The 24,535-nt window shown below is 38.8% G+C and overlaps 1 protein-coding gene and 1 long non-coding RNA gene across 2 annotated transcripts in view; one reads left to right on the top strand and one right to left on the bottom strand.

The window, feature by feature from the left end:
* The window catches only part of MCC (MCC regulator of WNT signaling pathway), a 428,047-nt gene that overhangs the window by 56,246 nt on the left and 347,266 nt on the right, over positions 1–24,535 (top strand). The gene's annotated exons all lie outside the window — the stretch shown is intronic.
* LOC109267595 (uncharacterized) overlaps positions 535–24,535 on the bottom strand; it is a 99,588-nt gene continuing 75,587 nt past the window's right edge. Inside the window, exon 5 of the long non-coding RNA XR_008423779.1 lies at positions 535–1,156. This is a non-coding gene — a long non-coding RNA (uncharacterized LOC109267595). The remainder of the gene's footprint in view (positions 1,157–24,535) is intronic.

Below are 24,535 nucleotides of genomic sequence, written 5' to 3' on the forward strand. Positions count from 1 at the left end.
AATTTGCTTCACAGAGAAGTGTTAGCCCTTGAAATGAACTGAAAGACTTCATAAAGTTGCTCAGGAGATGAGGCAAAAATGTTTTCCAGGGTTGTTGGGTATAATCTTAATATAACAGAGATTTTACAATTAGTCCCATCAGATGACTTTTTTCCTTTCTTTTCACTATTACTAGTTTGTGTTTAACTTGGTTTTGGTGGTGTGTTTCCTCTGCTTTCTTCCCTTTCATGGACAACATGAAAATCATTCTTTTATTTATTTTAAGTTTATTTATTTATTTTGAGAGAGAGAGAGCACACAAGCCGGGGAGGGACAGAGAAAAGGAGAGACAGAATCCGAAGCAGGCTCCACGCCATCAGCGCAGAGCTGGATTCGGGGCTTGAACTCATGAACTGTGAGATCCTGACCTCAGCCGAAACCAAGAATCAGATGCTTAATGGACTGAGCCCATGAAATCATTCTTTGAATCTTAAATATGGGTAGCCTGTGGCACAACCCACGACTTTTCCCCACTTTTCCCCAATTGAGATATAATTCATATAATATACAATTCACTATTTTAAAGTGTACAATTCAGTGGTTTTTAATATATTTACTCTGTTGTGCACCTATCACCGCTATCTAATTCTGGAACATTGATTTCCATCACCCCCAAAAGAATCCCCATACCTCTTAGCAGGTATGTTTTCAATTCTCGTGGACATACACCTAGGGTGGAATTGCTGGCTCACGTGGTAATTCTGTGTTTGACGTTTTGGGGAAATGCCAAACGGCTTCCCAGTGGCTTCATTTCGGTTAGTCGCTTACTCTTATGACCTTCATTGTTCAGTTCTCCGACAATGTGCATCCCTCTCTGGTCAGTTGTGCCAGCTGGGATGTTCTGTGGGAGACGTGATACAGCTGACTTCCGTGATGAGGTGCTGCCTGGTGTCACTTGCGGAATAGCTGTGTTCATTTTGCTCTGTTTGCTACTCGTAGGGAAATATTTATTTAAAGACCCTCATAGTCCCAGGACCGTGGCGTGTAGATTCCTTTGTGGTTTCTGTGTCTATTCTGCCTTCACCTTGATAAATGGCTGCATTCTTGTGTTCATCTGCTCGAGGAGGATGATGGTGGTGGTGATGGTGATGACATCACAGCTTATTGGGTGCTTTCCCTGTGTAAGGCGAGTACCAAGAGCTTTAGGGACATTATTTTATTTAGACCTCACAATACACCTCCGAAATGGATATTTCAAATCCCCTTTTCACTTACCCAGACCAACATTTAAATTGATAACGATATTTCACGTGACTGGAGCTTGGCAGAAGGGCGAGAAGGTGCTGCTGTGCCGGGGCCTCCCGCTTCTTGGAAGGGTTAACATGTGTCTGCTCAAATGTGGTTCTTTTGATTCTAGTTTGCCCTACTGTACTTGCAAACAGACATCACACCTGAAGCCTATATCAAATAGAAAAGAAAACAGAAGGCCCTAGACAAAACCACCATGTGGTGGGGTCCCTGGGTGATTCAGTTGGTTAAGTGTCTGACTTTGGCTCAGGTCATGATCTCATGGTTCATGAATTCGAGTGAGTTCTTCACTGTCAGTGAGGAGCCTACTTCAGATCTTCTGTCTCCCTCTCTTCCCCTCCCCCACTTGTCCTCTCTCCCTCTCTCCCTCCTTTTCTCTCTCTCTCTCTCAAAAAAAAAAAAAAAAAATTAGGGAAAAAAAAAACCCTGACAACCCACCATGTGGTTTCAAATCCTGTATCTGAAAAAATACATGAGAGATGAAATGACCACAGAAGCAGCATGCAATCACCTTGTAAATTCTGTAATTTTTTTAATGTTTATTTATTTTTGACAGAGAGAGAGAGAGAGAGAGAGAGAGAGAGAGACAGAGCATGAGTGGGGGAGGGGCAGAAAGAGAGGGAGACACAGAATCCATAGCAGGCTCCAGGCGCTGAGCTGGCAGCACAGAGTCTGACACGGGGCTTGAACTCATGAACCGTGAGATCATGACCTGAGCTGAAGTCGGCCACTCAACTGACTGAGCCACCCAGGCGCCCCGGTAAATCTTGATTTTTAAGTCTACTATCCTTCGTAAGTGGCACTAGGGAGATTATTTCTTATTTTCACTTTGGTGTGGTATTTTACACATATACATCATAAACCTCGAAAAGTGTACACTAATCATTATTGACTTTCGATCCCCAAGATGAAAGTTCTTTCTTTCCAACATTCATCATGGTTGTAGCTTTTCATATGTGGAAACTGTCTTGTGCCTCAGTGGACCTGCCTTACCGTACTGGTGCTGAGGGAAATCACTGCTTTCTTAGTGAAGCACAGTACGAGCTGTAACAGCATTTCCCTAAATGAGAGCGTGGCCCCTGGTAGCGTCGTAACAAACAGCTCTGCTTTATGAAATCTAGATGTTCCTAAAATGCTTGTAGATTTAAAATCTGTTACCGGATTTTAGAAAGCATCTTAGGCAAGAGTGTATAAAGGTAATTCACTAGATAAGAGATAGAAATGGCCAATAGGTGAATAAAAATCTAGCCAACCTCTAGTTCAATAAAATATAAATCAAAATGAGATATAAATTCTACCTATGTACTTATTCATTACTGAACAGGAATATGCACATGGTAAAAAATCCTAGAATACAAAATTATGTGCAACAAAAAGTAAATTTTTCCTCCCATGCTGTTCTCCAGCTACCACATTCTCCTCCCCAAAGACAATTACCATTACCATTTTGGGGGGCCTCCTTTGTGGTTGTCTGGGAACACTGGTATACACACATATATTTTTGTATCTGTATATATATATGTGTGTGTGTGTGTGTGTGTGTGTGTGTGTGTATACACACACACACACACATATATTTACATAACACTACACACACTGTTTTTCTACACCTTTCTTTCTTCTTATAAGTTATTTTTGAAAATATTTCCATATAATACATATAAGCAGTCTTTTCTTTATTCTCCTAACACATTTATTTATTTATTTAAAAAAAATTTTAATGTTTATTCATTTTGAGAGACAGAGAGAGACAGAGTGTGAGCAGGGGAGGGGCAGAGAGGGAGACACAGTATCCAAAGCAGGCTCCAGGCTCCCAGCTGTCAGCACAGGATCTGACGCAGGGCTCGAACTCATGAATTGCATGATCATGACCTGAGCCGAAGTCGGATGCTTAATCGACTGAGCCACTCAGGCGCCCCTATTTATTTATTTTTAAATGTTTATTTATTTTTTTTAAATTTTTTTTTAACGTTTATTTATTTTTGAGACAGAGACAGAGCATGAACAGGGGAGGGGCAGAGAGAGAGGGAGACACAGAATCGGAAGCAGGCTCCAGGCTCTGAGCCATCAGCCCAGAGCCCGGTGCGGGGCTCAAACTCACTGACCACGAGATCGTGACCTGAGCTGAAGTCGGACGCTTAACCACTGAGCCACCCAGGCGCCCCAATGTTTATTTATTTTTGAGAAAGACAGAGAGCGTGAGCAAGGGAGGGGCAGAGAGAAGGGGACAGAGGATCTAAAGCAGGCTCCACGCTGACATCAGCGAGCCTAATACAAGGCCCGAAATCAGGAACCCCAAGATCATGACCTGAGCTGAAGTCAAATACTCAACCAACTGAGCCACCCAGACATCCCTCCCCTAACATTTTTAAAGTAAAAATTTCCAAGCATACAGTAAAGTTGGGACATGACTCTTCTGAACAGTTTCATAATATTTCATTATGTAGGCACCACAATTTCTTTTTACCGCTTCTGTAATGACAAATATCTAAATTGTTTCCTATCGTTTGTCTTTAGAAAATAATGCTGCATTTAAATCTTTATGCATAGGTAATTTGGCATATCTGAGAATATATCAGCAGAGGAATGCTCTAAAAGCAGAATTGTTAGGTCAGGGGAGTGTGTATTTTTTAATTTCATAGATACTGCCAAATTTTCTCCCTAGAGATTGTAGCAATTTACACTTACACTAACAATGTATGAAATTGGCTGTTACTCCACACCGTCACCAAAAATGTTATCAGAAGTTTGATTTTTGTCAACAGTAATGGATGAAAAACCAAGAGACTACCTTTTTCCCATCGTTTTGGAAAATATTTTAGAATATGAGAATACTCAGTGTTGGTGTAGGTGTGAAAAAAAGGGAAGACTCATACATATTGGTAAAAGTAGTATCAATTCAGCCTTTCCTTAGGGCTGTGAAAGTCCTTACTAAGTATACTTTTTTTTGAGCCCATCCCATTTCTACCAGTCCTACCTGTAACCTAAGGAAGTAATCAAATAGTCAAGGATGTCCATCACAGCATTTTTATAAGAGAAAAATTATGGAAACAACCAATGAAATAGATTTTTAAAACATATTATGCTATATCTATACAATGGATACCAGGCAGATAGGTATTTAATTTAAAATTTATTTTTTTAATAAAGTTTATTTATTTATTTTTGAGAGAGAGAGAGACAGAGATAGCATGAGTGGGGCATGGGCAGAGAGAGGGAGAGAGAGAATCTCAAGCAGGCACCACACTGCCAGAGCAGAATCCAATGTGGGACTTGTACTCACAAACTGCAAGATCATGACTTAAGCTGAAACCAAGAGCTGGACACTTAATCAACTGAGCCACCCAAGCGCCCCCATGCAGGTACTTTAAAGATATGTTGTGCCACATATATATTATCATGGAAAGATGTTCCTGATTTTTTGTTTCATGAATACACAGATTATAAAACAGTACATTTAGCATTATTCCATTTAGTGGGAAGATATGGAGAGGTAGAAACATAGAAGTGTAATTTGAGAAATAAATATCATTGCATAGATGACACAATCACATAAATGAAGATCTACATATCTATAGCTATGTGTAGATATACCTGAGCAATGTCTGTAAGAATGCACAAATTTGTAATGGGAAGTATGATCATAGCATACTACCAAAAATACAGATAATTTTTCTTTGCTTTTATTATTTTCCATATTAAAACACTGTATGTAGCAAGCATATTGTTTATTTTTTATGACAAAATAATAGAATGGAAAGAAACTTTCATGTGCAATCCATAGCACCAAATATAACTGTTAAATATGTTAAAATAATTTATTCAGGTGACATTTATTAAGTGCCTGCTCCACGTGAACCTTTGGTCTAAGTGTTGGGGAAGGGACAGAGACCAGTTAAATATCCCTATCCTCCCAATATGATGTACACATTTTGAGTTTTGGAGTGGGGCAGGATTGAGTGAGTAGCACAGGATTCTTATGTTTCTTTAAAATTACTGAATCTCAATTGGTAAGAATTATCTTAATGATTTAGATGTAATGCTCAAGTATTTAACTGTGTTAATAGAATTTGGGTTTTGCATTTCCATTGTCCCTGAAAAGAGGGCTTTGTGGCAAGACTTAACTTATCTTGGGGCACCGGGCTGACTCAGTCAGTGCAGCATGTGACTCTTGATCCCAGGATTGTGAGTTTGAGCCCCACATTTGTTGTAGAGATTACTTAAAACTAAAATCTTAAAAAAAAAAAAAAAAAAAAAAGACTTATAAGGAGGCTTGGAAATGAAGATCAGAGCCCAGGTCCAGAAATGCCTCTTCTAGTTAGCCACATTCCAGACAAGTGCAAATACACATTTTTAAATTCTCAAGTGCAGAAGAAGGGTAACTACAGGGTTATGCGGTGAGAATTTCGATCCCTGTTTTGCTGTGCGGACTCCATGTACTGCCATTCCAGCCTAAGCCATCAAAGGACCCCTTGACTAATTAGCAGGCACTACAATTGATCCAGGTCCTGAACTCCTTAAAATCCTGAAGCTCCTTAATAGTGAGCTTCAAACTTTTGTTTAAGCTGTGAAAACTTGCATTCAAATAAAGTCTTAATCTGTAGCCTAATATACAAAACAGACAAGCACAGTGATGACAGGGTGGATATCTGCCCTGAAACCTGGCACACTTTCATCCATCTCCTGCTCTCTTGTTCCTTCAGGTGAGAGGAGAGGTTTGAAGGCACTGGCCCAAGGGAATCCCTCCCCCCAAAACAACCAGTATTCATGATAAAACAGCCTTCATGGTTTGCCTAGATTAGTGGTTATCAGACTTCAGCTCTCACCAGAATCCCCTGGCAGAATTGGTAAGACACCCCAAGAGCTTCTAATTCCATGGGTCTGGGTTTGGACCTGGCGGTTCACATTTCTAACCAGGTCCCAGGTGATGCTGGTGGTCTGGGGACCACATTTTGAGAACCTCAGGTCTGGGTATATGGTATGGAACATTTGTTTCATACCTAGTGGGACATTGTCAGGTTAAGATTGGAAAATGTTAGGTTAAGAAGATTAAACAGGTTTCTTCTAAATTTGTAGTGTTTAGTGATACAGTACATTTTATATCCCTAAGAGAAAGATCTAGTATTTTTACCCCAGAACACCCTCCCTCTTTTTTCTTTTAAAAATAGAGTAAACATGGCACGAAAACAGACACATAGACCAATGAAATAGAATAGAAACCCCAGAACTAGACCCACAAACGTATGGCCAACTAATCTTTGACAAAGCAGGAAAGAACATCCAATGGAAAAAAGACAGTCTCTTTAACAAATGGTGCTGGGAGAACTGGACAGCAACATGCAGAAGGTTGAAACTAGACCACTTTCTCACACCATTCACAAAAATAAACTCAAAATGGATAAAGGACCTGAATGTGAGACAGGAAACCATCAAAACCCTAGAGGAGAAAGCAGGAAAAGACCTCTCTGACCTCAGCCGTAGCAATCTCTTACTCGACACATCCCCAAAGGCAAGGGAATTAAAAGCAAAAATGAATTACTGGGACCTTATGAAGATAAAAAGCTTCTGCACAGCAAAGGAAACAACCAACAAAACTAAAAGGCAACCAACGGAATGGGAAAAGATATTTGCAAATGACATATCAGACAAAGGACTAGTATCCAAAATCTATAAAGAGCTCTCCAAACTCCACACCCGAAAAACAAATAACCCAGTGAAGAAATGGCCAGAAAACATGAATAGACACTTCTCTAAAGAAGACATCCGGATGGCCAACAGGCACATGAAAAGATGCTCAACATCGCTCCTCATCAGGGAAATACAAATCAAAACCACACTTAGATATCATCTCACGCCAGTCAGAATGGCCAAAATGAACAAATCAGGAGACTATAGATGCTGACGAGGATGTGGAGAAACGGGAACCCTCTTGCACTGTTGGTGGGAATGCAAATTGATGGAGCCACTCTGGAAAGCAGTGTGGATGTTCCTCAGAAAATTAAAAATAGACCTACCCTATGACCCAGCAATAGCGCTGCTAGGAATTTACCCAAGGGATACAGGAGTACTGATGCATAGGGGCACTTGTACCCCAATGTTTATAGCAGCACTCTCAACAATAGCCAAATTATGGAAAGAGCCTAAATGTCCATCAACTGATGAATGGATAAAGAAATTGTGATTTATATACACAATGGAGTACTACATGGCAATGAGAAAGAATGAAATATGGCCCTTTGTAGCAACGTGGATGGAACTGGAGAGTGTGATGCTAAGTGAAATAAGCCATACAGAGAAAGACAGATACCATATGTTTTCACTCTTATGTGGATCCTGAGAAACTTAACAGAAACACGTGGGGGAGGGGAAGGAAAAAAAAAAAAAAAGAGGTTAGAGTGGGAGAGAGCCAAAGCATAAGAGACTCTTAAAAACTGAGGGGCGCCTGGGTGGCTCAGTCGGTTGGGTGACCGACTTTGGCTCAGGTCGTGATCTTGCGGTCCGTGAGTTCGAGCCCCGCATCGGGCTCTGTGCTGACAGCTCAGAGCCTGGAGCCTGTTTCAGATCCTGTGTCTCCCTCTCTCTCTGACCTTCCCCCATTCATGCTCTGTCTCTCTCTGTCTCTAAAATGAATAAGCATTAAAAAAAATTTAAAAAAAACTGAGAACAAACTGAGGGTTGATGGGGGGTGGGAGGGAGGGGAGGGTGGGTGATGGGTATTGAGGAGGGCACCTTTTGGGATGAGCACTGGGTGTTGTATGGAAACCAATTTGACAATAAATTTCATATATTGAAAAAAAAAGAATACAGTAGAAAAAATTAAAGAAAAATGTTTTTAATAAAAATTGAAAATAAAAAAAATAGAGTAAACATGGTAAATAATATAGTATGTCAAAGGTGGAATTTAGAAAAATTGGAACACAATCAGGGCAAAACTATACTTGAGGTTTACTTTTGTTGCCCCAGAATTTGCCTTCTATGTCTTAGACCACTGTCCTAGGTATAACTTTTACGTTAAGAAACCAACCTAATGGAAGAGTTGGGAGTGAGCATTTCTCTGTCCAAGGCATATTTCTTTCAGATGGACCTGAGGTTGTTTGCTAGAGTCATGTTAGGAGTTTGTGTTACTACATCTCCATTTTCTTTTCCTCTGCTCCCCTCTCCTAGCCAGGCCTCTTGATGAACTGGAAAGGGCACTGGACTGGGAGTTAGGAGACCTACTTAAGATCTGCCTTTAACTAGCCACAAACTCAGCTCTGGCCTCAGATTTCTAATCTGTTAACTGAGGAGGTTTAACCAGTTGTATGCAGCGCTCACAATCCTCATATTCTATAGCTTGCAGGTGATGTTGGCCAAGTGAATAATGGAATGTGCAGAAGGGATCTAATGTAAGGACCCTGCTGCAGGGGAGGCCCTGGACTCACCACTTTCTCAGAATTTATCCTGAATAGAAAGTGGCTATAGAGACTGACAGAGTTCCTTAACAAAGTCACACAGCTAGTATTAGTAGGATCTCAATCTATCTCTGGGTCTAAAGAATGCTTTTCACTCTGTTTGCTGCCATAATACTCGTATTGCTTAGCTTTTCCTTAAATAGTTTTCTTTTTAAACATTTCCTGTGTGTCCTTTGAAACCAGGTAGATTTTGGCCAAAATCCCAGCTAACAAGTTACTCAACCTGCATGATCCTTAGTCTCCGTCAGTTTAAAAAGAAGATAATAATATCTTCTTTGCACCTTTATCATGAGGATTATGTCAAGTGCTGAGCACAAAGTATGGCTCAATACTTAATAATTATATTAATTTATTCTTGAGTTATAGTACTTGTGGGTAAACTTTTGTATTCTGCCTTTTTCTCTTGTACAGTTTATTATAAGCATTTCTTACATTGCCCAGGATCTCCATATTTGTATTTAGAGGCTGCATCTGTTTTCACTAAGTGGAGAAGTAGTATTTACTCATCTATTCTGCTGCAATTGATATTTAGGTCCTATTGCTTGTTTTATTGCAGTGGATGAATACAGACCTTAAGAATCAGATGTAGCTGAATTAAAAAATTTTTTAAGTTTATTTATTTTGAGAGAGAGTGTGTGTGTGCACAAGTTGGGGAGGAGCAGAGAGAAGGAGAGACAGAATCTCAAGCAGGCTCTGCACTGTCAACCAAGAGCCCAACGTGGGGCTCGAACTCACGAACCGTGAAATCAAGACCTGAACCAAAATCAAAAGTCAGACACTTAAATGAATGAACCACCCAGGTGCCCCCAAGTTTCTTTATTTTTTAAAAGTGTATTTATTTATTTATTTTGAGGTAGAGAAGGAGAGAGAATTCCAAGCAGGCTCCACACTGTCAGCACAGAGCTAAAGTGGGGCTCGATCCCATGAACCATGAGATTATGATCTAATGTGAAACCAAGAGTCAGACACTTAACTGAATGAGCCACCCAGGGGACCCTGAGTTAAAATTTCTAATCCTACTGCTCTTTGGTTTTGGATTAGTTGCTTGAATTTTCTGGCAATAATAAAACTTACTTCGCAGCATTGTTGTGAAGATTAAGTAAGGCAAGCAACACTTTGCCAGGCGCATCATGCACTCTCAAAAAATGCTAGTTCTTTCTCCCCTTCACCAGATGGGCAAGGCTCAAGGTGGCTTTTCAACAGACCTAATGATGGCATTTGCCCCCATCTGTGGAAGCTCTATTCATGGATCCATGCAAACCTCACTGAGATTCTCTGCAGGCAGGTCATCTCCTTGAACCTGCTGGTAGGATAGCAGGGATACTCAATTCTCTATGTAAGATGCATGACCTCACATTTAAAAATGATCTTTACTTCTTTGGGTGCCTGGATGGCTCAGTCGGTTAAGTGTCCGACTTCGGCTCAGGTCATGATCTGACGGCTGGTGGGTTCAAGCCCCACGTCGGACTCTGTGCTGACAACTCAGAGCCTGGAACCTCCTTTGGATTCTGTGTCTCCCTCTCTCTCTCTGCTCCACCCCCTCTTGCACTCTGTCTCTTGCTCTCTCTCAAAAATAAATAAATATTAAAAAAATTTTTTTAATAAAAATAATCTTTACTTCTTAATTTGTTTCTTATTTTCTTTTCTGTGAAAGAGTTATTTTCAAACATTATTCTGAATGAATAGCCAGCTATATGTAGACGATTTAAAAAATGTGGTTTAATTATGCTTTCACTAGTGGGTACAGATGTAGACTACCAATGAGATTGTAGAGGATTGTTTTTATTACTGGTTCAGAAGAGAGGTCAGAGGACCATGATAGAGTTTCAGCTTGAGGAGACTTTACATTACATTTACATAGGCAAGTATTATGTCCTAGCAGAATGGGTCTGAATTAGGTAGTTTTAGAAAATTCCCCAGTGGGACTAGAGTCGTCACTCCATGGTGCAAGTGAATTTGTGATTCCTCTGATTTTTTTGATGAAAATCAGATATGCACATGCAGAATGATCTTAAGGTGGCAACTCCTTTCCTTCATTTGGAAGGAAAAAAAAACGGCATAGAGCTGGATTCTAAAATGTAAATTGCAGGGAAGATATCTGTAATTAACTTAGAAAGTACTGTTTGTGTTTAACTTCACCATAATTTTTCAGGATGAACAAATTGCACATTAGTGCAGGCAAGAAGTAAGGCTTTTAACAAGTGTAAATGGTTTTTTTTTTCCAGTCTCAGTTTCTAAGATGAACCTGTGAACTTTTAATTTATACATTGGTTTGGAGTAATTAGCCCATGAATTGTCTAGCTTTTGAGACATAATTGTTTAGAAAAGAGGTGGACCATGGAAAGCATCCTGATTTTCTGGAATCTTCAGAAGAAAAATGATACCCTTCACTGAAAATCATACAATGATGCTTAAAAGGAAAATATAGCATAGTCATGTAGACTTTGCTATATACTTGAAATATTTATACTTTTTTTTTTTGCAAAATTTTGTATGGCTCTTTTCCCCCTAAATCCCTTTGCCTGGTAGGTTTTGAGCACTTTTTTGTTTTTATCTTTACAAAGTTTGGAGAGTGAGAAGAATTCAAATCCTCCCCAACTCCCAAGTAATTAAATCTTTTAAAAATATCTTATATATTGTTGTCCATATTACGTAAGTCACCTACCAAAGATTAACTAATGAGTTTTGGACAATCAAAGTGAACTTGTCAAGGCCAAGTGTGAATTGCAAGCCGCTAAAATCTCTTGGCAGGATAATAACTGGAATAACCTGTAAGCTGATACATCACAAGGAGGCATCTGATTTTCCTCTTGGCAAGGTGCTGGATGCCAAAGCTAATCTTGGCTCACTTTTCTCTGACACTGCTCTTCAGATACCAGGATTCTGTCATTGTAGACCTGTTATGTAGCTTTAAAAAAAAGCCTTGTACGTGTACATGAATAAAAATTCACAATGTGCCAAAAAAGGGCAGGTGGCAGAATCAGTTTCTGTCCCACCCCTGTTCTCCAGATAACGGTGCCACCTGCCAGATGCAGTCCCTGGTAACAGTTTCTTAGATGTCCTTCCAGAGATAAGCTGCGCATATCATGGGCACACGGACACACATTCTACTTCTTTTAAACATGTGGTCATATAACATATAGACTGATCTGCATCTGCCCTTTTTAAAACTTGATATATTTTGGAGATTATGCCATCATTATATAGAGCTGCCTCATTCTTTTTATTTTTATTTATTTTTAATCAATTAATTTGTTTTGAAAGAGAGACAGAGAGAGAGCACGGAGGAGAGGCAGGAGAGAGAGAAAGAGAAAATCTCAAGCAGGTTCTGTGCTGACAGCACAGAGCTCAACATGGGTCTTGATCCCACAAACTATGAGGTCATGATCTGAGCCGAAATCAGGAGTCAGATGCTTAACCGACTGAGCCACCCAAGCACCCCTTTAAAGGCTGGTTAGTATTAATTTAATTGTATGATGGACTTTATTTTATTTACCACACCCCCGCTGGTGGATGTTTATATGATTTTCAGTCTTTTGCAAATACAAACGGTGCTGCATTGAATGACTCTGTACATTCATTGCTTTGTGTACATCAGCATATCTGTGGGGTGGATATTTCTAGAAGTAAAATTGCTGGTCAAATGATACATGCATTTTTTATTTTGACAGATACTGCTAAACTGCAGTACACCTTGTATAAGTTATACGCCCACTGGCAGAGTATGAGAGGGGTATGCTCTTTTTAAATCCTAAACCTGGCCTTTGTTACTGAAGGTTGTATTTTTCTGAACCTGGTCACAGTCCAGAGCTTCTGGGCTTACTCATGTTACATTAGTGACTTTCTGTCTGTGATCAGTGCTCATTTTCCAACACTCCAAGACACTGTATTTTTTTCCAACCATTTGAGGGCATTGCTTACAGCCTTAATAGGAAATAGACATATTTCTCTATGTTTCCTCATAGATGAGGGAATTAGGGAAGGTGCTGATGCTTGAGAACCCCTGAGTTTTGGTAATGTGGAGGCATTGGAGAGGTTGGTTTCTTTTTCTTGATTTGAAAATCACCCTAGGAGGTGAATCAGCCCAACCTTCAGTAAAAGAAACAAACAAGTTTTCACCTTTAAAACTAAAGTGTTGGTGGTGTTTTACAGTTACCACTTCACCACTGAGCCACTGTCTCTGCTAACCAGACATCACATGCTCACTCCAGGGTCTGCCTCCCTACCACCTCAGGGAGTGGGGTGTGGGGGGGCTATATCCTTGTCCCTCTGCTACTTCCTTCCTTCCTCTTCCTCACCTGCCCATCCCCTCTCCTCCGTCTTATCCAAACAACTTTCTATGACTCCTGTTGGGACTTTAGCACCTCACCCTAAGCCATTATCATTACATAGCAGGTCCAGGCACAAACCAGGAGGAGCTCTCTTTGATTTTTAGATCTATAGATCTTCCTCCTGGGTTTGCTATTTTATAATCTGTGATATAGTTTGTATGCCAAACTTCTAAAACATAAAGAACCTTTTTGTACAGTTCACAGCACTATATTTTAATATTTATATTTTTAAATATAAATTTAAATGTTTTTTAGAACTGTGGTTCTGTCCCCAATTTGAGTAAATTTAATTCAACAAACCAACCCTAAATGCTTGAATTCAGTCAAGTAAGTATAGTTTTTTTCTTCTTTTCTTTTTTTCTTTTTTTTTTAATGTTTATTTATTTTTGACAGAGAGATAGAGCATGAGTGAGGGGTGGGGTGGGGTGGGGCGGGGGGGCACAGAGAGAGAGGGAGACACAGAATCCGAAGCAGGCTCCAGGCTCTGAGCTGCCAGCACAGAGCCCGACGCGGGGCTCGAACTCATGGACCATGAGATCATGACCTGAGCCGAAGTCAGACGCTCAACCGACTGAGCCACCCAGATGCCCCTCTTCTTTTCTTTTTTTAAATCTACCTTCTGATTCCAAGCAGCAAAAAAAAAAAAAAAAAAAAAGTATTTTAACTTAAATATATTATAACTATAAGATTATGATGGCTTTTCTGTGGGTTATTTCCCCGATATGGTGTTCACTAAACCCGAATATAGACTTACATGTTGTTGCACTGTATACTTGCTTTCCTTAGAATGATCTGTCCAAGTGAACAAAATGGAGAGCTATGAAGGATCCTGGTATTATTGCTGTTTGGTACCATTGCTTCCGACATCCATTTCTAGGGACTAAGGAATTGCTTTAGCCACATGCACAATATACCTCGAACAGTGTTATTCAAAGAATGGCCCACAGACTAAGTGTTTTTCTAACCTGACTGCAATAAAGTAAGTACAAGAATTGGAAATAAGTACAGGAATTGGAAATTTTAAAAAGTTCAGAAACTTTTATATCAATTTGGAAGAATTGAATCTAATTTTTAAAATTGAGCTTATATTTTTATAGGTCCTTTTAAAATCTTTTTTTTTCCTGAAAACTCATTTTATTTTATTCTACCAAATGTCAATCTATCACAGATTAGATTTTCTACAATAGTCTAGAAAATTCCTCAAATTTCCATGACTCTCTCGCTTATAAGGCAGATGCATTGCTCTAAAAGTTGTTGACTTGGCTTGCTTTCATAGTGTGACAAGTGATATATACCCGTGTAAAACTTCAGGAAATGAGACACAATGACAAAATTCCTCGCCTGCGGCTGCCGTGCACACCAAGATTAAATCTTTCCCTTCTCATTTCTGTCATCAGACTACAAGGCCTCGTCTGCTTTTCATGTTAAGATATTTTAATTAGAATCTGAGAGAGTGAGTGGAATAAGAGAAAATTAGTCATGAAAAGAACATTGCATTTTTTTTTACCCTTCAAAGAAAAGTGTAATAACATTTCCTCCCATATTATTTCTACTTTAGTGCCATTTTCTAAAAGTAAAGTACTCTGGAAGATATTTGGGAGAACTTTAACATGATGGGTTTGCACTCAGAAATGTTTTTAAATGCTGGTGAAGAGTATGTAAATAATAAAATTTGGGGACATTAGCAAGAGTCACAGTGTCAGCCTCAGGGAGAGGTTTGGGTTTCTGTCCCAGCCAAAGTACAACCACAGAGCCAGAGTAAACATTGACAACACCGCCTTGTTCTGAGTGGCAACATTTGTCTAGGCAGCAGGCATTAGTAGTGAGAGCAGGGTTGATAGGGATTAGGGGGCCAGGCGTACAGGTCTAAGTTACGGGTGAAGCAAGAAGAACTGAGAGGGATATTATATGGTAGAAAGAAAGAGACCAAAAGAGAACTGAAAAGGATGGGGATAGGTGGGAGGCTTCCAGGCTGGCTGGGCTTTGAGGCTCCTGGTGACAGGCTTGGTGGGCGGACCAGGCTCGGTGGGTGGACATTTATAAAGGCCAGGGATCAAGTATACATTTGGAGCCTAGAATAAAAAATTTTATTAGCCTTGGTTATTCAACTGAAGAGCACTTGATGAAAATTTCTGCTTTATCTTCTGTTATCGCTTCTAGCTACTCCTCTTTTACATTGGAAAAAATAAATACAATTACAAGTTTATCATTCACAGTAGGTTATGAGGTCTTTTATATGTCAAAAACATGTTGTAATATGAATCTTTTTGCCTTGGTGAAAAAATGTGGGTGCAATTATCTTTTTATAATTATGGTGTTATGTGTGTGCTGTAATTTCCCCATAAAAGTGTGACCTAAAATGATCTGAAAGGATAACTATTCTGGAAGTGTTGTTAAAATACACTTAAAATCATCTTTAAAAAGTGGAACATTTTCCCAAATCATTTTTGCGTCCACACTGAAATCCCTGCAGTCTTTTCCCAGTACCCTTTCATTCTATTGTCTTTCAGATATGACTGCCTTGCATAATTTTGGGGTCTGGGAGGACCATTTATATATTAGGAACCACTTATCTATTTGTCATACTGACCATTATTGCTGAGTGCTTACTGCAAGGTTCTAGGTCTATTGCTGGGATTACAAAAGAGGTGCCCTCTGTTCCTTCATTCATCCACCAACCTGTTTAAATACCTGCTGTGCCAGGAATTTGGGACAGGTACCTCTTATAAGGAACTGATATACTCTGTAAAATGGAGAGAATACCTTTTAAAGGTATTATGAGGATTAAATGAAATTATATTTCTAAGGCACCTGAAACAGGTACTCTGAATGAGTATTTTCCCCCAGGAATGGCAGAGATTGAATGGCAGTTTTTGCAGGTCATTGAGAAGATAAGCTGAATCTTGCATAATATCTAATGTTAGGGGCACCTAGGTGGCACAGTCGATTGAATGTCCAACTTGGGCTCAGGTCATGATCTCGCAGTCTGTGGGTTCAAGCCCCGCATTGGGCTCTGTGCTGACAGCACAGAGCCTGGAGCCTGCTTCAGATTCTGTCTCCCTCTCTATCTGCCCCTCCCCTGCTCACGCTCTGTCTCTCTCTCTCTCAAAAATAAATAAACATTAAAAAAAAAATTGAATGTTAATTTACTGATCAGGGGCACCTGTGTGGCTCAGTTAAGCCTCTGACTTTTGATTTCAGCTCAGGTCATGATCTCATGGTTCATGGAACTGAGCCCCATGTGGGGCTCTGCGTTGACAGTGTGGAGCCTGCTTGGGATTCTCTCTTTCTCTGTCTCTACCCCTCCCCTGCTCATACACGTGCTCGCTCTCTCTCTCTTAAAATAAATAAATTAACATTAAAAAAATAATCCAAGGAAAAAATACATTAAAATATTTTCTTCTATTGGGGTGCCTGAGTGGCTCGTTCATTTAAGCACCTGACTCTTGATTTCGGCTCAGGTGTGACCTCACAGTTCATGGGATGAAGCCCCATGTGGGGCTCTGCACTGACAGTGAGGAGCCTGCTTGGGATTCTTCATTCTCTCTTTCCCTCTCTCTGCTCCTTCCCCCCTCTCTTTTTCTCTCTTTCAAAATAAATAAATATATAAAAAGTATATTATAAAAAATTTTTTAAAGTATATTTTCTTCTTTTGGAATATCAATAGGAAACACCAAATTGATAGATTGCCAAAACATTGAAGAGTAAAGTATTAGAAAACAGTCACATGTAAAGGAATTATAGAAGAGCTTTTTAAAAATATGTAAAAATAATACTTTAGTTGTCTGCAGATGCTTTCTTCTTGAATGTTGACTTTTAGTCACTCTTGACATTTTACCTGGAGAAAGGGAGACCATCGTGTCAGTGACTGATCTTGGCTATTCATCATTTCCGTGAACTCTCAGGAAGTTCAGTCTGAACATCAGAAAGAATTAATATCACAGTAACTCAAGTCTAAGAAGACAAAGCTGGTGCTTCCTCTGGAAACACATCCTTCCACCTGCCCCCTGAAGTCTGATAAATCTTTCAACTCCAGGTTTTGTGTGTGTGTGTGTGTGTGTGTGTGTGTGTGTGTGCATGTGTGTGAGTGGTAGTGTATCAGACATGAATTTGAATCTGATCATATTTCCTTATGTAAAAAGTGGGCATTTTTGTGTGTGTCTTCCAAATAGGGGTAATTCCAAAATTGGAAAATCAGCTGCAAAGAAAACCAACAGATTTATGATACGATGGTTTTTTTCCCCCCCTATATTCAGGGGAAATGCCTCCGGTTTCATTGTTCTTTCTTTACCTAGAAGTAATAACTGACACTTGTAACAATTTCCTTGCTTGACTAATACTATTGCCTGAAGCTTTTAAAGAATATTGTACTCTATTTTATTTTCCTAATGCTATTCAATAGAACTTTTTGCTATGACAGAAATGTTCTATATCTGTACAGGGCAGGGTGGTAACCACTAGACACGTGGCTTTTGAACATTTGAAATGTGGCCATTAAGCTTGCACAACTGAGAAAATGAATTTTTAATTGTATTTAATTTTAATTAATTTAAATGTAAAATTAAACAGCCACCTGTGTGTAGTGACTACCCTATTGAACAGCACAATGCAAGACCATAAGTATTAATTCACAAGAGTTAAAACAGGTTTCAGCATAGACAATATTGAGAAGGTTAGTAGTTGGAGATTCTGGTTTTACAAAAAGTTTTATCTCAATGTTCCACTGGGTGTGGAATTTATAAAAAATGATCTCTATAATATAAATTAGATAATAAAGTGTTGTTTCTTCTTTCAATCTCAACTTTTATGTTGTCTTTCCTATTTTTCCATATTTATTTTCAATTTGGTAACCTCAACCAAAAGCATTTTTCAGATATAATAAAAATTAGGTCAACAGCTTTATCATTTCTAGCTGTATGTTTTTATGAGAGAGAGAGACAGGCAGACAGACAAGGAGAGGGAGAGAGAGTGAATATGTTAAACTTTGAGCCAGTCTCAGATGTTTATTACTTTTGCTGACTTGGCTTTAAGACCATAGTGGGAGGTCCAAGATGATTTCTGTTAATTTCTTAGGATGCGTGTCGTATGGTGTTTTGTTTGTTATGGCATTTCTCTTTCTTTCATGGCTTTTCATAATCTCATTCCATGTGTTTGCGAACTACAGCTGACCTTTTCAAAAATTTTTAATTAAAACCATATTTTTTAATTAATTTTTTTTATTTTAAAGAGAGAGAAAGAGAGAGATTGCATGAATGGGGGAGAGGGGCAGAGGGAGATAGAGAGAACTTCAAGCAGGCTCCACGCTCAGTGTGGAGCCCAACCCGGGGCTCGATCCCACAACCATGGGATCATGGGATCATGATCTGATGGGATCATGGGATCATGACCTGAGCCAAAATCAAGAGTCAGATGCTCAACTGACTGAGCCACCCAGGCACTCCCCCAAAATATTTTTAATTGAAATGTAATTAACATACAGTGTTATATTAGTTTCAGGTGTAAAATATAGTGATTCAACAATTCTGTACATTACTCAGTGTCATCACAATAAATGTACTCTTAATCCTCTTCACCTATTTCACCCATTCCCCTCCCACCTCCCCTCTGGAAATCACCAGTATGTTCTCTGTATTTAAGTCTGTTTTTGTCTGTTTGTCTTTTTTCCCTTAGTTTGTTCATTTGTTTTATTTCTTAAATTCCACTTATGAGTGAAATCATATGGTATTTGTCTTCCTCTGTCTATTTCACTTAGCATTATATATTTTAGGTCCATCCATGTTGTTGCAAATAGCAAGATCTCATTCCTTCTTATGGCCAAGTAATAGCCATATGCATGTGGTATATATATCTATAATGGAATACCGTTCAGCCATGCGAAAGAAGGAATCCTGCCATTTGTGACAACATCATCTTCTTTATCCATTCATCTATCAGTGGATACTTGGGTTGCTTCCATAATTTGGCTATTGTAAGTAATGCTGCAGGAAACATAGGGGTACATATATCTTTTCAGATTAGTGTTTTTGTTTTCGTTGTGTAAATACCCAGTAATGGAATTACTGGATCATATGGTATTTCTATTTCTATTTTATTAATTAATTAATTAATTTAAGATTTTATTTTAAAGTAATTGCTACACCCAACATGAGGCTCAAACTTACAATCCCAAGATCAAGAGTCATATTCTCTTCCAACTGAGCCAGACAGATGCCCCTGATACTTCTTTCTTTCTTTCTTTCTTTCTTTCTTTCTTTCTTTCTTTCTCTTTCTTTCTTTCTCTTTCTTTCTTTCTTTCTTTCTTTCTTTCTTTCTTTCTTTCTTAATGTTTATTATTTGAGAGAGAGGGAGAGAGAGACAGAGAAACAGAGAGCAAGCAGGGGAGGGGTAGAGAGAGAGGGAGACACAGAATCAGACAGGCTCTGAGCTGCCAGCACAGAGCCCGATGCGAAGCTCGAACCCATAGACCACGAGATCATGAGCTGAGCTGAAGTTGGCCGTTCAACCAAGTGAGCCACCCAGGCACCCGTGGATGCCCCTGATATTTCTATTTTTAATTGTTTGAGGAACCTCCATACTGTTTTCCACAGTGGCTTCCCCAATTTTCATTCCCACTAACAGTGTACAAGGGTTCCTTTTTCTCCACATCCTCACCAACACTTGTTATTTCTTGTCTTTTTGATTCTAGTCGTTCTGACAGGTATAAGGTCATATGTCATTGTGGTTTTGATTTGCATTTCCATTTCCCTAATGATTAGTGATGTTGAGCATCATTTCCCATATCTGTTGGCCATCTGTATGTCTTCTTTGAAAAAATGTCTATTCAGGTCCTCTGCCCATTTTTTAATTGGATTGCTTGTATTACTGACCTTTTTTAAAAAATAAGGATTGAATTTTTAAAAGGAGCTGGGATACATTTATCCATAGCAGTTTGTCTTTGCCTTCCCCAAAGCACCATTTTAAATTGTAGAACATTGGGGCACCTGGCTAGCTCAGTTGGAAGAGTGTGTGGCTCTTGATCATCAGGGTTGTGAGTTCAAGCCCCACATTGGGTATAGAGATTATTTGAATAAATAAACTTTAAAAAATTATAGAATGTGATTGTGACTCTAAAGAAAGTTGTCTGTTGAATAACTGGAGACTGTATTTGCCAATTTGCCTTCATGTGTGTGTGTGTGTGTGTATATATATATATATATATGTAATTTATATGTATGTAATATATGTAATATTATATGTAATACATATTATATGTACATATATTATATATTGTATATATACATATACATATATGTATATATGTTGTATATGTACATATACATATTATATGTAATGCATATAAAATATGTAATATATGTATAAAATATATGTAATATATATATATAATTTCAATTAAGTGGAATATTTCCAACTAGGGGCTTCTGGTTGATCAAAAGTAAAATGAAAAAAATCATTCATACACTCATCATTTATTTATGATAACCTGTTATATCCCAGGTAATGTTCTCGATATTGGGAATACAACAGTGAACAAAACAGATAAAATTCTCCATCCTTATGGAGCTTAAATTCTAGCAGAATCCTTTTTGTTCCACTTCCATAGATAATCTTTTGAAAATATCTATTTCCCTTCATCCTGCAAGTACATGAATTATCACAACCTAGTGTGTTTGGTTGATTTCGATTACTAAGATTTCTGGGTTGCCTTAAAGCCCTCATTCCTTAGTACTATTGGTATAGAACCAAAGTTCTACTCTGAATCACTTAGGAAGCCTTTTAGCAAATACTGATGCTGCCCAAACCTGCCCCATCCTGATTTAGTTTGTCATGGGGCACGAGTATCAATATGTTTTAATCACTCCAGGTAATTATGCATGCTGCCAGAGTTGAGTGCTACTAGCATAGAAAGGCTTAAGGAATATGGAGCCAGCATATATACAAGAAGATATTTTTAAATCTAATGATATCAACTTGTTTTGTTTTGATTTGTGATTGCAAATTGAGATTTACAAGAAGCAAAGGAGAAACGGGATTGAAGCTTCTTTTTACTTAAAATTTAACATTTTATTTATCTACTTATTTATTTATTTAGCACTTATTATATTCCAGGTGTTAGGGATTGGAAGATGAACAAAGAATGAGCCCTATCCTCTACAAATTTATAATCTAGTAGGGGAGTTCACAAACTTTTTCTGGAAAGTAAATATTTTTGGTTTTATGAGCCATATAGTCTCTGTTGTAACTATTCAATTTTGTTGTAGTGAGAGAGTAGCCATAGGCAATATCTAGACAAATGGGTATAACTACATTCCAATAAACTTGATTTACAAAAACAGGCAATGGTCTGGATTCGGCTGCAGGCCTTAGTTGCCAACCTCTGGTCTGGTAGAAGAAAGAGAAAATAAATAAATAATTACTGTAGAGTAGAGTATGTGATCCAAGTGAGCACCGGTGACACAAGATAAGGGCCATCAGTACCTAAGAGACTTAGGGAAGATTCTGAAGGAGATGCTGTTCAAGTGGATTATGAAGCACAGGTTGGAGTTTGGAGAAAGGAAAAGGAAAGGATGCTCTAAGCAGAGGGACAAACGTGCAAAGCATGGGCATGTAAAACAACACTGCCTCTTCTAGAAACTAAAAGAAATCCAGTGGGGCTAGAATGCAGGTTGCCTACTTGGGCGGGAGGATGGGGCTAGAGAGGCTGGGCCATATTCTGATGGGTCTTGGTTAGGAAGTGAGAAGCATGGGTGTGGAGCTAACAGTCTTGGGAGGAGCAAATAAAGGATTTTAAGCAGGGAAGAGTAATTCATTGGCTGCCCATTGGAGAGGAGGAGATGCAGTCATTGTACTACTGTGGTAAACCAGACGGAAAATGGTTGAGTGGCAAGCATGACCAGGATGGGATGCATGTGAGCACTGTTTAGACTACAGAATCTCTCGTCTTGGTGACTGCTTGCACATGAGGATAAATGAGAATGAAACATCTTAGACACCTTCTAGATTTCTGGCTTGGGTGACTGGGTGATGTAATTTATGTAGACAGGAGAAATAAACCTGGGGAGGGGTAGAAGATGATGAATTTGTTCAGGAGTTTGAGTTCAGGATAAATGCATGGCACTGAAGTGTAGCTCCCCAATAGAAAACGGATTGCTACTAAAGTGGACGTGGAGATTCGGGAGTCAGTGTGCCCAGTGATAGATAAGGCCACACATTTAGATTAGGTCATCCACAGAGAGCCTGTAAGGTGTCAAAATAGACAGGACATCAGTGGAGAAAGCCTTGGGTAATATGCATATATGGAACCAGAATTCTGAAGGAGCAGTTAAATCGAGGTGGGAGGGAACTGGAAGACAGGGCTGTTACCCAGGCTGAAGGGAGGAGTTTCAAGACGGCAGCAGTCAGTGCTGAGAAAAGTGTCTCTGGGGTTCTGTGGTATGGATACCTTTGCAGAGAAGAAAAGCAAGGCCTTAGAGATGGGGAATGAGACTATGCTCCCCAGAAACTTAGCTGAAGTATGGGCAGCCCAGACACTGCTGGTGGGGCTATAAATTGGTAGATGTTTCTCAACGGATGTTTGGAAAACTGTATTGAGAGATACCACCATTTAACAGCAAGTAATTTCACTCTTAGAAAATCGTGCCAGGAACATAATCATATGCTCTGTAGTCGGTAACAGTGAACAAAAGTTCCAAAATGACATTTTGGATCATTTAATTTGATCAATTCCAAGAAACATGCCCTGTAAGTGCTTACTGATACGAATGACGTAGTAACTGTTTTACCCTTTAACCATGGCCTCAGACCAAATTTGTTTTGTTTGCATTAGCTTTTATATATTAGAGCTTTTAAATTAAGAAATATTTAAAATACTGACCATTACAGAGTATACAAGGAACATGCATGGACCCATTACCCAGATTGAAAAGATGTTAACATTGTACCATATCTGCCTATGATTTTTTAATATTTTACAAATCCATGTTAAAATCCCCTTTATACCCTTCCCCAATCCTATTCTCCTCCCTCCCTCCCCACTTTACAGTTGATATTTATGCTTCCTGGCTTTTTTTTTAATGACTTGCTTGTGTGTAAACCCATATATAATTTATAGTGTTGTTTTGCATATTTTTAAACTTTAAATAAGTGCTATCCTACTATTCATATTATTCTTCAATTTGAGGTTTTTACTCGTCACTGTTTTTGAGATTTATTTATGATCATATACGGTACCTATATTTCTTTCAAAAACTTCATTCTGTAGTATTCTGTTACCTGACAAAACCTCAATTTATATATTCATTCTCTGTTGGCAGGCACCCGGGCTCGTTCCTGCACACCTCTGTTCTTTGAACTCCTCAGTTATTAAATGGAGCTAGTAATAGTATCAATCTCATAGGAGGTTTGAGGATTACAGTAATTAATATATGTAAAGCACTAGTCAGGCCTTGAAACACAATAATCATCCAGTGCACATTAGCTATTCTTATCAGTATGACCAATAATATTATTATTAAGTTCTTTCCAAATCTTTGCTGTCACATTCTGATATGACATGCTCACATATTGTGAAATGTTGTGTTTCTTTCCTTATATCTATGGATAAGTTTCTTTAGCATATCTAACTAAAAGTCAAATTTCTGGTGTGTTTAACACCAGAACACCAAATGTGTGTTTAACCCTACCATTATAAATGTTGCATACATCCTTTCTAAAGATGTGGTACCAATCCTTCTTCCACCTATGACACATGAAAGTTTCTGCTTCCTTGTCAGCACTTGTTATTGCCAGACAATCATTTTTGCCAATCCTTGGTGTTAAAATGGTATCCCATTTTTTAATATTTATTTATTTGTTTGTTTGTTTGTTTGTTTATTTATTTATTTATTTAAGAGAATGAGCAGGGGAGAGGGACAGAGAGAGAGAGAGAGAGAGAGAGAGAGAGAGAGAATCCCGAGCAAGCTCCATACTCAGTGTGGAGCCCAACACGGGGGTTGGTCCCACAACCCTGGGATCATGACTTGGGATCATGACACTCAACCAACTGAGCCACTCAGGCACTCTAGCCCCCATTGTTTACTTTAATTTGCATTTTCCTTGTGTGTAGTGAGGTTGAGAATCTTTGCACATCTTTTTTGACCATTGAGGTTTTCTTTTATGTTAATTTTCTGCCCATTTTTCAGTGGGGTTGTTATCTTTTTCTTATTGCGTTGTAGGAATTCATTTTATATTTAAATACTAATCTTTTGTCTCTCATATCTCAAATTAAATTAATGACTTATTTGGTTTTTTAAAATTTGAAAACATGACTTATCAAAGCATTTCATGCATGTGGTAAAAAAAACAAAATAAAATGGTACAGAAGAGCTTGTGACAAAATGCAAGTCTTCTGCCCTCCCTCCCTCCCCACTCCCACACCACTCCTTAGGGTAGTTTCTTTCTACCCAATTGTGCTTTTAGTTCTCCTGATCA

The sequence above is a fragment of the Panthera pardus genome, unplaced genomic scaffold, assembly GCF_024362965.1.
Source record: "Panthera pardus isolate Hobbes unplaced genomic scaffold, ASM2436296v1 HiC_scaffold_2, whole genome shotgun sequence".
Lineage (NCBI taxonomy): Eukaryota > Metazoa > Chordata > Mammalia > Carnivora > Felidae > Panthera > Panthera pardus.